Consider the following 14,381-nt stretch of genomic DNA (forward strand, 5'->3'; position numbering starts at 1 on the left):
TATTATTTTAATATATTATTTAGTAATCGAGAGGCAGAAACACCTGATATCATCACAAATGAATATTGCATTGAATGCCTTTCGCTTGAAATTAGTTTAAACATTTAGATTCAGTTTGTGACTTGGATGCTAGCCTAAATAGTAAATGTTTTTATTTCTCGATTCATGCGATACATGCGTGGTGTAATTTTAAAAGATATTTGCTTTATTAATTCTTTAAAGTTTTTCATTTTATTTTAGTTTTAACTTGGATTATAAATGTATCATAAAGAAGAATCGTAAGTGCTTCGAAAACGAAAGTATATTTGCCTTGATTTTAAAGTGAATTTGATTTATGTATTAGATTCAAAATGAAATTAGATAGTAAATTTGTTAAAAAGTGAAATACTAAACGCTCGAATACGAAAGCAATTATCCTGATAATTCATTTAAACGTGCTTTTGTGTTATCTATGAAAGTTTAATTATCGTGACATTTGATTTCAAAGTGCTTTTGTTTCTAGAGCTAACTGCTGCTTGTATAAAAGTTTTTTTTATCTTGATAATTGATTTTAAACTGCGTTTTTTAATAAATTGGATACAAAATTGTAAAGTTTTGATAGCAATGACAAGGCTTCTGCAAAAGCGCTATCACCTCGATAGTTAATCTTAATAATTTCTCCTATTTTATAAATTTCAATACATATTTTTTGATCAGTTATATAAAGAGGACTCAAGCGGCTGACCTCACGTTCAAGGAGGTGAAGTCAAATATGCTAATTAATAAATACAGACGATATTTTAAGTTACGAAATCAGACTTTCAAAAGCGTACTTTCTCTAAATAAACATACCCTTTTTCTAACGGATTTGGATTTCTGACCCCCAAAATATAGACGCTATCTGGGAAATATGGTTCCCATAAATCAGAAGAGCGATCCAAAGTTTGAGCCTCTTAAAGTTGATCTTAAATTTTGCGTATTTTGCCATATCTCGAGATTTTTTTTTAAGCGAATTGGAAAATATTTGCTCACAAATATTAAATTCGTTAATCCTAAGATAATTCTACACAAAAACTAAATGTTAGTAAATATTTATTATTTTTTAATTTTTTTAGTTAATAATAATCGAAAAAATTTGGATTGTCAAGAATAAAATTTTTCCATCATTTCAAAGAATGTAATTTTACATGACAGAAAACAAAATTTGAGCGAAATCGACAGAATAGTTCCAGAGAAATCAAATTTTAAAGAAGTCGTACATTTAGAATTCGATTTCTCAGGGACCAGTTCGACAAATTTTGCTAAAATTTTGTATTTTGCAATGCAAAATTCCATATTTTAAAATGGCGTAGAATTATACCATACAACTCAAAAATTTTCGACTATTATTAAATTAAATAATAAAAAATAAATAATGAATATTTACTAAAATTGTTTTTGCATGGAATTATCTTTGGATAAACGAGCTTCATAATTCAGTGCAAAATTTTTCAATTAGCGTAAAAAAAAATCTCGAGATATCGAGATTATAAGGGGTCCAAATTTTGGATCGATCTGATGCCCAAACTATGGGGACCCTGTTTCCCAGATTTTGCGTCTATATTTTGGGGGTCAGAAATCCAAATCAGTTGAAAAAAGGGTATGTTTATTCAGAAAAAGTATGAATTTTTTTGAATGTCTGATTCCGTAACTTGAAATATCGTCTGTTTGTACTAATTAATTAGCATATTTGAGTACACCACCTTGAACCATTAGGAATGAGTCCTAGAAAGTGCAGATCCGATCCTTATTCAGGATTGTCTGTCTCTCTCTCTCTTTTTTTTTTTTTTTTAGTGCATCGTACAATCCATCTTTCTGTAAGAAATTGGAGAAAGGTTTCAAAATGGAAACATTGGCAAATGACATTTTGAAATTCTTCATACAAGGCATAAACAAGTATAGTCACTTTCCTATTTTTCATCTCCGATTTAAAAAAAAAAAAAAAAAAAAAAAAAAATCGTCAACCCTTGTTTTTTTTCCTTCTTCCTCTCTCTCTCTCTCTCTCTCTCTTTCGAACGATTACCGATCGGTATTGGAAACGAAGGCCTTGCAGAAATGATTGATAGTCTTTTACCAGACTCTTCCCCAAATAAGCCTTTTTGATGGGCATGAAAAAGATTTCTTGCTCGGAGGGGTTAGCGAATGAGATGGAATCACATTTCGAATCATTGATTCTCGGTGGTGACAAATTTATTCTCTAATCGGTAATTTATGGTCAGGATGGTGGTTTGAGATTTCTAATCGTTTCGAAGTTCCCGTTTCTAAAACTTTAAGTCACATTTCATCGCATTGTAAGATTGCAAACAGAACTATTAATTCAACTGTAATATATTTAGCTTGAAACATAAGATATATTGTTATAAGAGTATGATTATAGTATTTAATACAGAATAAAGATTGATACATTATGCAGAAATGTCAATAAGAATATGTATTTGATGATGGTTTTAAAAGATCGTGTTATACTTACAACAAATAGAGTAAAAGCTCGATATAACGAATATGGAATAAGTGTGCTATTGCGACAAATTTTCAAGTCACCGTCAAAATGCTACAAAAATTGCATGTTTACAGCAAAATAAAATGGCTAGCATTTCGCTATAAAGACAAAATTTTGTAAGGGAAATACTTTTTTCTACTGAATAATTGGATGGAGCAATATTATATTGAATAATTGAAGAAATATTAAAATTTGTTATAGAAATACATTTTCCTACTAAATAATTGGAGAAATATTATATTGATTAATTGAAGAAATATTAAAATTTGTTTGGGAAGTACATTTTCCTACTAAATAATTGGAGAAATAGTATATTGATTAATTGAAGAAATATAAAAATTTGTTAGGGAAATACATTTTCCTACTGAATTATTGGAGAAACATTATACCGAATAATTGAAGCAATATTAAAATTTATTCCGGAAATACATTTTCCTACTGAATAATTGAGCAATATTATATTGAATAATTGAAGCAATATTAAAATTTGTTAGGGAAATACATTTTCATACAGAATAATTGAGCAATATTATATTGGTTAATTGAAGAAATATTAAAATTTGTTCCGGAAATACATTTTCCTACTGAATAATTGAAACAATATTATACCGAATAATTGAAGCAATATTAAAATTTATTAGGGAAATGATTTTCATACTAAATAATTGAGCAATATATGAAAAAGATTTAAATGGAAGACATTTACGCTAATTCTGAAAATGACGTAAATGAAAGCCACAATAATAGTGAAACTGAAAATGTTGGCGATTCAATTTTTAATATTTAAAAAACCACTTCAATTTGTCTGGGGTCATAAAAATTTAAAAAGATTACAATTTATTCAGGGGAAGAAATTTTTTGTTGCATTTACACAAATATTTGATCATGCCGAATTAGGATGTAGGAATAACAGTAGTTATATTTAGTGTTTTTTTTATTTTACTTGTAAACAAATATAATGCATTGAGCAATTACTCAAGATTTTCTAAAATTCAAAATTACGATTCATAGATTAATGCAGAAACTGTTATTTATTCTATTTTTGCACTTAATAAGATAATACTTAATAAGAGTAATAAGATAAGGTTTGCTTATAAGATAAAATTTTCACATCCTGAATATTTAATTTACTAATTAAAATGTAGATTAGAATGTTGAAAGGAATGACTTTCACTTCGACTTTTTTAATGTTTTGTTCTTGCTTTTGAAGATTAAATGATAAACCTTAAATTCAATTAAATTTATTGTTTCCTCACTATCTGTTCCATAATCTTCTGCTTTCAAAAATATTAAGGAGGTAATTTGGTAATTAAAATATAGAATGTGTTGTTTAATGGGTTGAATAATTCAATTTTGTTTTTCATTGTGATGCTTATGAAACTTTTCACTGTCGTTGATGAAATATTTTAAATGCCAAATCTTAGACTGTTAAATTCATCATTTCATCTTAAGTAATTCCATCATTTCCCACATTGGAAAGATTCCACATCTTAATAATTTAATTTGGTAAATATAATACAGATTTTGCCTCATTAAATAGGAGGAAATTTTCATTTAAATTACCTTTTCATTGAAATGTTTTATTACCGTCGTTGAACAGCCGACCCAATTTGGGCTTTAGGACTACAAATGTTCAATCCCATAGCCTTGAAATTTAGAACCTAATCCAGAAGATAAGGGAACTCCTGGATCGAGTATTGGAAGAAATTTGCCTTCGTGGAGGACTTTTTGATGGAACTAATCGGCATTTTCGTTACATGGAGAGGAAAACCACGAAAACGTTCCATGGTTAGTCTGACGTAAAGGGGACTCAAACCCATGATTCGTCTCCCAATGAGATATTTTACGTCTGCACTGTGGTCAGTGTAAGCCGGGTGCGAAATTCGAACATTGAAATGTTGGTTAAACTGTTCACTGTTTTGAATAAATAAATTAAATGCTAACTCTTAAATTTATTATTTTTTCTCTATCTATTCCATTATTGGACAAATGAAAAAAATCTCTGTTTAAATAAATTTGTTTGGCAATTAAATGAATATATTAAAGAATATGTTAATAAATATGTTAATGAATTAATTAAATTTGTTTTTCATTGAAATGTTAATAAAATTGTCATTGCCTTTGCAGAAATAAATTGACTGCCACATCTTGTATTCGATTAAATTCATTGATTCATCGCTATCTATTCCGTCATATTCCTCATTTACTTTTTTTCCATTCCAATATTTGATTCTGGTCATTAAAATACAGATTGTGTTGTTAAAAAAGACGTTTTTAAACAAATTTACATTCATTGTGTTGCTTGTAAAATTGTTCATTGTAACTGCAAAAATAAATTAAATATTAAATCTTAGATCCTATTAAATTTATTATTTTCTCGCTATCTATTCTATCGTTGGCGAGATTTTTATTCCACACTCGTTTCTTCTCTTTTATTCGCTATCACGCTCCATTTCGTCTTTTCCGGATAAAGAAAAAAAAAGTCACAAACACTAACTGCATAGAGACGATTTCAAAGAAAAAAGTCGGGGGGCAAAAATTCTGGAAAAATAAACTGAGCTTCAAAAAAAGGAAAAATAAATAAATATATTTATATAAAGAATTTCCGAAGAGGAAAATCTCTCACTAACGAACGCGGTTATTCTGAACTCGAATACTGCTTTCAAGCGAAGAATAGCAGCCCCCCCCCCCCTATCGATATGCCAACCACGCTCCTCACCCCTCCCCCCTGGTTACGAAATCATGCCCGACTTCAAGAATGAAAAATGAATGTAGACATCATTCCCGAAAACTCCTAACATTTCTAGAAATGTATCCAAGATTCGCATTCCGGAGTGAAATTCTCCCGAAAACAGGAGCAATCGATGAGTAGTAAATGAACATCAAGAAGGAGATGGAATTTAAATGGGCGACAGGCAGGCGCCGTTATTTGACCCCCCCTACCCCTCCTTACGTAGTCAATTTTCAAATTCCTCCCACACACAACAACAACAAATAAAAGTTGATAGTATGGCAGTAGTTGTTTTCTGAAATTTAGCCTCATAACCACAATCTTCGAAAATTCCATTTTGAGGTCTCGTTCCAAACAATTATTCTTAATTATCTTCCTTCTGGGAAGTAAGCTATTTACCATTTATTTTATCTAGAATGTCGACAAAGATAGACATTTGCGCTTAAACCTTAACTTCGAAATGTCACATTTTGAAGTTAAGTAATAATTTACTCGTTGAAATGATTGCCTCGAACTGTTTTGAATTTTCGATATCCATTTTATTCCATCAGTGTCACCAGCGTTCAACACGATTTGAAATATGCAATTTTTTTTTTGTATTTAAATATTTGCACCGAATTGTTTTTCAGTCACCAAGTTTCAATATTTATTTCATTCTTTTACTTTCCTCCAGTGTTAAACACAATTTGAAATTACGTGAAGAACGCAATTTAAAACCAAGTTGTAATTTTCTTATTGAAATAATGACATTTCATTGCACTTATTTAAGACATTAAGTTTCTATAGTTCTTTGGTTGACAAACCGTGTTGCCAAACCTCTCGGTGCTCAAACACAACTTTGATGAATTCTCTCAAATTTCCTTTTTGGTTTAAGGAGTTTTGCTGTTCTTAACTTACACTCAATACTTCTTTACTGCTAACGGTTTTTTCCCTGCTGCTTTTGTACTCATCTGTTAATGAGTCATTATTTCTCTCTGAGAAAAGTATAATTTTGTAACGTTTAAATGAATATTGTTCAATAGGATAATCTCAACTCGAGAAGAAGAAGATCATTGATACACAACCACCTGACCTAAGTCCTGAGAGCTAGCTGGTTTTTTATAAACAAGATGGTGATTCCGGATATTGCTGGCTAAGGACGAGCTATATGCTTCTCCACAGAAGTTAATAATGTGAAGTTAATTAAATACAACGCCATATCGCATGTAGAATTTGTTAAAAAAATCAACTTTTTTGCGTAATCAGATTGTTTATTTTCTGCCTGACTTCATGACTGTCTTTGTGTTAAGTAAGAAATAAATAAAATATTTTTTGTGAAAGAATATAGAATGTGCCACATAAGTAAATTCATATTTAACAGGATAAGCTTACAAGAAATAGAATGGAAAGATCAGTTGTAAATAAACAAACGCCACGTTTCAATGGCCAATCAGGATCCATACTTAAGATGACGTCTTTTCCAGGTATCCAATTAAGCAACGTGTTAAATTTATAGCAAGTTGCAGCCTATTACAATTTTTTAAAAATTCCAGAACTAGGTATAGTTTAACTGGCGCGGAAACGGACTCAAAATTACAAAAGTTCTTAGTAAAACTAACACCTTATTGCGTTTTTATAAAATTTGCAATATGTTATAGTGTTAGTATAAGAGATGACTTTACTTTAATTATTTCGAATAATCAATCTTTTATTTTATTTTATTAAACGCGACAACATTAACTCAATGATATAAAGTACCTACAGCATGGCTGAAAATTTTACCACTTTTACTGATAGTTAAAATGTATCAATTTCGTTGTTGCAGAATGCTTTAGAATTACAGAATTGTATTTAAATTTTGTTCTTACAGAACACATTTGAGTTTCACTTGAAATTAAAAAAATAAATGAATAAATTGCTCTAAATACGCGCTATCATTTTCAACATAATTTTAAACTACGTGGAATTTTACAAAATTTTTAAAGTCCTTATTTTTAAATGTTCGCTTCTCAGGAGCTATTCGATCAATTTCATTCAAATTTTAGATTTTTACATTTACAATTACTTGATTGAAAATGTAGTAAAAATTTGTTTATGTATTTCAAATTTTTGCTTAACTATTATTAAATTATATAATAATAAAAAACTAATAAACAAAAACTCATTTGTGGATGGAATCTTCAAAGAAGATTCCATCCGCAAGTTATAATTATGTTTTTAATTCACCTAAATATTTCTTGAGATGTAGGGAATTACGTAAAAAGTGAAATAAACATTATGGCGTCCAAATTTTTAACCCCTTTCTTGGTCAAACTAATGGGTTTATATTTTCCGGATCACGGTTTCTGAAGGGCTAAGGGTGGGGGGAATCAAGGAAAGTACGCTTTTGGTCTGATTCTCAAAATATCAAGGGCATAAGTTAATTAGCATATTTATCGTCTCGAACAATTAAGATTTCATATTCGAATGTAAAGTCGAATCATTAGATTGAAAGGAGTTAGGGCATATTTATTTACTTTTCACTGCATATTTATTTACGTTTTAAACGAAAAACAAAGAAAATTTGCTTTAATTTATATTTTCAAGTTAATTTAAATTGCGATAAAAAATAGTTAAATAATCGAACAATGAATAATAAATAATAAACTTTTAAAAATTGGTTACTATGCTATTTTACACCGCATTATTATCCCACATAAATAGAAAACAAAAAGTTATTTTGTTAGAAAATCAAAAATTATTTTAACTATTGATAGTTAAATATTTATTCTGAGAATTGAGAATATTTACTTAATAATAGCAACTAAATCTGAAATAAAAGAAGACCTAAACATTCTTTTAAAGGATTAATAGAAAATATAATATCGCAATGAATTTTGGAATTATCTATCAAGATGATTCGTTTTAAATTTGACCTATACAAATAAAAGATTACTTCACAAAATGGCTTCATTTAATAAAGCGAAGCAGAAAAATGACCTAAGGTAAAGATATTTTATATCCTCTTTCTTTTTTGTTAAAAGCAAGTTCATGTTTTATAAAAATTAAATAAAAAAGACAATATATATCCCAGAAAAGTTTTATCTTTAAGAGTCTTGTAATTTTGTTCAATATAATTTATTTACGAGGGTCATTTTCGAAGTAAGAACAGGTTGCGCATCGTGTTCACGCATCATGACAAGTGACGTCAGTTCAAGGTCGGCAAGTCTTAGCGATTCTCCAACTACGTTGCCATTATGTTTCTGTCTGTGTTGGTTGCATGGTTATACTGCTTCGTTTGTCATCATGTCAAATAGTAATCCCGGCGAAGTGTGTTCCGTTATTTGGTCATTAAATGCAAAAATTTTCGTCCTGCTGGAACTTGCCCGCAGCGTGTTGGAGTTTATGGTGAGGGTGTAATGAATGATGGAAATGTGCGTAAATGGCGTAAGCTTTTTAATGAAATAAGAATAAATGTTCATAATGAAGAACGATCTGGAAGATCCAAAGTCATAAATGGGAAGTACTGGGTCATCCACCATACAGACCTGATTTAGCACCATCAGACTTTGATCTGTTTCCAAAACTTAAGGAATTTTTTAGTGGAAATCTCTAGGAAAATGATGTCATGTTGAAAGGAACTGTTGCTCAGATGGCAGAGTTCTTTGATGATGGGATAAAAGAACTGGAGCTCCCGACTTGACAAATATTTCAATGTTATTGGTGATTATGTTGAAACGAGAATAAATGTTCATAATTTAGTGTGTGATGCAATTTATGTTCATTTATAAAATTTCTTTGACTCCATTACAAAACGGTTCTCACTTAAAAAATGACCCTCGTAGAACATTAAAAGAAAAAGTGTGTCTCTTATGCGAAAACAGCCAATTTTTCTTTTAGAGGGAAAACTGATTTCATATGTAAATTTCTCTCCAGCCATAGGGAATGAACTCACCAGCCGTTGAGATAAATTTTCCTACAACAGTGGATAAAAAGTCATTATTTAAAAAAAAAATTGAGAGTAAATGTAACGAAAAATGCATTTGAAATTGCAATAACTTTCGAAAAAAGCTCGCGTAAAGTACACAAATAAAAATGACTCTTTCAGCACGTGCAGCCCTGAGGATTGCAGACCAGCCGCGTGTTATTTTCTTTAATTCAAGTTTAACAGTTAACAAACATCTTTATAATTCTTTGTTATTTTTTTATTTGCACCAACACTCACTTTACATTTTTTACACTCCTTCGCCATTTAAAATCTCTAAAACTTAGAGTTTTTGAGCAGCAAAACTTAATGCGACACCAAATTACGTACAGTGAAAAATATTCTGTAGAAAAACTTAAAATTCAATAACTTTTGATCAAATTGGAATTTCAGAACAGTTTCTTGTTGAGTTCATAAATAAAAATGACTCATTCCAGCATGTCAAATTTCAACTTAGCAGTTGTATCCTTGCGGGATGCAGAACGGCCCGCGTGGTATTTTTTTACCAGAAGTTTAGCATTTACTAATTCTCCAACTAATGAACGAGTGTTTCATATTCAATCGTATTACATTTTTCTACACACTTTCGTCATTTCAAGTTGTTAAGTTTTATTGTTTTCTTTTTTTTGCAGAAAAACAAGGGTTAAGATTAAATAGAACGCAAACAGCGGTTGCTCTATCGATTTTTAAATATAGGGAGATGACATCACAGGTGTCTTTCGTTAATTACGAGACAAAACAAGTTTTTTACTTTCAAAAATATTTTTTTTCGTCACTTTCCTTCAGATTATATGTTTTAGCTTTCATGTTTTAAAAAAGGGAAGTTTTTAAGTCTTGATGTTACTAAAAATATCTCCAAGGTAAAAATGTATCGCTTTTTTAAATGACCTCACTTAAATGAGATTTTAGCATTTTTATAATAAAATCTTAGTAAAATAAAATCTACCAAAATAAAATCTTAGTAAATTAATTATATACTCCAAATTATACGCAAATATTTCAGTAGTTTTTTTCCTCCAATATTCCGATTTAAAATTGTCTGAAACATGAAAATATAATCATGGGGGGGGGGAGTCTATAAATTTTAAATTTTCGACGACAGAAAACGAAAACATAATCTCTCTCTCTCTCTCTCTCTGTATATATATATATTGGAGAGAGAGAGAAATTATGTTATATATATATGCTGGATGTATCTATAGTATATGCTGGACCACCTTTCCTTCCGACCGAAACCTAGATGATTAATAGATGCAAGGGAGAGGAATTTTAAACGTATCTATTTCTTTTTGAAAAATTGCAATAATTTTCATTACAATTCTGCAATAATTTTCATTACATATTTCACTAAATTACTACAATCACATTTTGATGAATTTATTTGTTTTGTAAAATTTTACATGTTAAAATTAATTTTTTTGCATCATCCAAATTAATTTTTCTTAATATAGACAATAACAATAAAAATAATAATAATTCTAAAAAGAAGAAAAATGTATAGTATTAAACAGTTTACTGAAAATTGTAAACAGCATAATTTTATTGCCACGCACTTTTTCTATGCTCTTATTTTAACGTTATAAAGCATAGCCTTTATTTTACATATTTTTTTCAGGTATCCCACCTGCGCATAAAAATGATATAAGAGGTAGAAACTTTATTCATTTTTATTTATTCAATCAATATAATTATTCAATCATATAAGACTTACTTTGCAAATTATATGGACTCTACCACCCCCCCCCCCTATTTGCTGACACACCCCAACCTCCGAGGATTGGTATACAATCTTGTATGGTTTGATAATAAATTAAACCATTTGAAAGTCTTAAGATTATAATTATATTATTAAAATATTTAAATTAATTCCTCTTGGAAAAATAAAACATTCTTTCAATGATAAATAATTGAAATAAAATATTTTAAATGGACATGCAATCAGAAAATTTTCAGAAACAAAACAATAATTATGCTTTTTAAAAAACAACATGAGGGCGTTGTTTCAGTGATACGTTTTTCGTAACTGTCATCAACGCGCTGTCGAAAAGTACTCGATTATCAAAAATTCTGAAAATCAAAAATTATCATAAAATCCATGATGGCGAGCGAAGAGGCTTCTGACTACGATTAGGTAAAATGTTAACAATGCCCCCCTATAAGTAAGCTTAAGAAAAAGAAAGAATTGGAGGAAGTCAAATTCAAAAATGAAATTAAAACCAAAATGGTGAGGGTGGAGGACTTTTGGAAGGGTTAGGTTAAGTGTTAATAATGGTAGATTAAACGGACTTGAACACTTCAACAATCATTGACGCTTGATCTTTTTGATCTTTAAAAATAATATTAAATATTATATTTAACCTAAAAATGAAGTAAATAAACAGAAACAAGGAGAATGAAGCAGAAATATAAAATTAGTTGGAACTCACCATTCGCCCATCTTCTCAAACGATTAAACATTGCACAAATTCTTTTATTTGCTCCATAATTTTCAAAACAACTGCAATAAAAATCTAATCTCTAATCAAAGTTTATTTTAAATGATGAATAGTTGAAAATAAAATTCAAAGTTTATTTAATTCCTTAAGAAAAAGAAATATACAATCTTCGTAAATTTGTAATTATTTCGTAAAGAGATTTTTCTCCATTTTAATCCTGTTGTTTTATTTAAATAAACAATAAATCTTTACGAAGTATTTAGATTGTATTTTATTACGTTTTGTGTATTTTGATAGCTGAGTTAATTATATATCTTTAATGGAAATATTAGTTTCCGAGATAAATAGTTAGATAAATAGTTACGAGATAAAGAGTTTTTCAGAGATACGAAATTAAGGAGAGAAAAAATTGGAATGATGTTTAGAAATTGTAAGTTACATTTGTTAAAAATAGTTAGTTATGGATATACATTGTGTATAATACTTATGGACGATTATTTTTACTTTGACAATGTAAGTTCACTAATTATTCAACTGTCAGAAATTAAACTGAAATGAAAACTTTTTGTTAATAAAAACACGTAGTCAAAATAAATATTTTATGACCAATAAAGATTTTAGGTAATAAATTATTCGGTTTTTTATAGTATGAATATTTTACCACAACAATACGACTACTTTAATACATCATAATATTTTCAAATAATTCTTAACAATCATGACAAAAAAGTTTTGTTTTAATTAAAGTATTACATTTAATTAAATTTTTTTTTCTAAGCTTCAAAAATTGTACTGAATTATTTCTCAGAATTTTATGTTGAACAAACCCAAAAACTTTGATGGAATACTTTTTTACAAAGTTTACACCTACCAGAGTTTTCATAAACAATTCAAAGAGTGTAGTTAAATCTAAAAAACATTCAAAAAAAAAATCTCTGGCACATTCACATCAAACATTCAATATTTTCGCTTTCGAAAATACCAAGTTTGGCGCACTTTTTATATCGTTCATAGAATGTGTCAGACTACTAATTTCAATCACTAATTAAATCACAAGTTCGAAAAACCACTGAAAGAGGGAGTTCGAACATTTAAAAATAATTTAAAGACAAAATTTACATATTATTAATTTTAAGTGTATTACGTTTTCCACCCTCATTATGCAAATGTCATTTTTTGAGTGAATGATAAATATGCTTGTATGTATATAATAACAGGGCAACAACCCCGTTATTTTGGTAGTGTTTTTAGCTTACATTTGTAGAAATAATAAGCCGATAGACTTTAACAGGCTTTATTTACTGGAGTATGGTGTAAACAGAAGTCTCATCCACTCTCCCAGCTGAAGGAGGGTGGACTAATATCAACACAGTAGTGGCGAAGGTTATGTTGGCAATATCGTACAGCAAAAAACATGTGAAAACAATCGCGCCCGCATTAAATACTAACACAAAATGAGGTATAAAGGCTCAATCTTGTATCCTTACGCATTAAGGAAAATCATTTACTGCTTCCTATTATGGAAGTGAAAGACAGACAGATTCTAAAAATAACTCCTCCTTTGAAATATAAATCTAATTATAATTCAATGGTATGTTTACAGCCTTGAAGTCCCAAAATAGAAATTCTACACCTATTCTTTATTAAAGAGACATTTTATGAAAACGAAAAAGTTTTAATGTTGTTATTAATATAAAAGTATTTATAATTTTTGTATTACATATATATGACAAATTAAGATTAGATTTAATGATTTTCATGACTGTATGGAGTAAATTTAGTTACCTCATGTTATAGAGAGTAGAATACTCTCGAGGATTGTTTTCTTTTATGATGTTTCAGTTTATTTATAATTTTTCTTGCTTAATAAAAATTTTTGTTAGTTCAAAGGTGACTTTTTCATTATGATTTGCTTAACATTTTCCACAACTCACTAAACTCTGCCAGCAGAATGTTTGCAATCTATTAAGAGTGTAGAGTCTTCAATACTGCCATGCATCAACAGAAACAAAAGTCTGTCGTTAAAATATGCATATTTTTTAATTGTGTAATAAGTATATTTATATTTTTAATTTTCTGTCAAAACTGTATTAATATTTTTTAAATAGCGGGCAGTTGGAACTATTGTCCATTGGCCTCAGAAAGTGCCAGAACTGCTTACTCTCTTCTCGTTACCCAGTGAGCACCTGTGGCGAAGCCGGTGCAGCGTCGCCCACGTCACACAACCACAAACCCGTTTATAGGGCGAGTCACATCCACACGCAAAGGAGAAAGGACATAGAGCACAGAGAGAGAAAAAGAGACATCCACGCTCAGAGCGGGATTCGAACCCGCAACCAACGGCTCAGCAGTCAGACGTGCTAACCGCTCGGCCAGTGATCGGCAAACTGTATTAAATAACTTTTGAGTTTCTATCCGCTTCTTCACTGCTAAGCCTAATTCGAAATCATCTTAATGTCTCTTTGCGCTATGCGTGTGTTTGATTTACTAACTAATAGCGTACACATGCATTCTAAATTAACGATTTTTACTTTATATTGTATCGTAAAAATAATATTGCCTACTCTTATGTGTATCATATCTTAATGTAATTATCAATTTTAGTGTTATTAAACACCGAAAATGGTGGCACCTACTTTACACCGAGGACATAAAAATTTAGTGCACCTCAACACCAAAAATGGTGATAAATACTTTGTACCAAAGTGGTGTAGTGAAACCCCATACATACAATATATCTCTAATGAATCTAAG

This window comes from Parasteatoda tepidariorum, chromosome 2 (assembly GCF_982258835.1).
Source record: "Parasteatoda tepidariorum strain Cologne lab strain chromosome 2, Ptep-v5.0, whole genome shotgun sequence".
Taxonomy (NCBI): domain Eukaryota; kingdom Metazoa; phylum Arthropoda; class Arachnida; order Araneae; family Theridiidae; genus Parasteatoda; species Parasteatoda tepidariorum.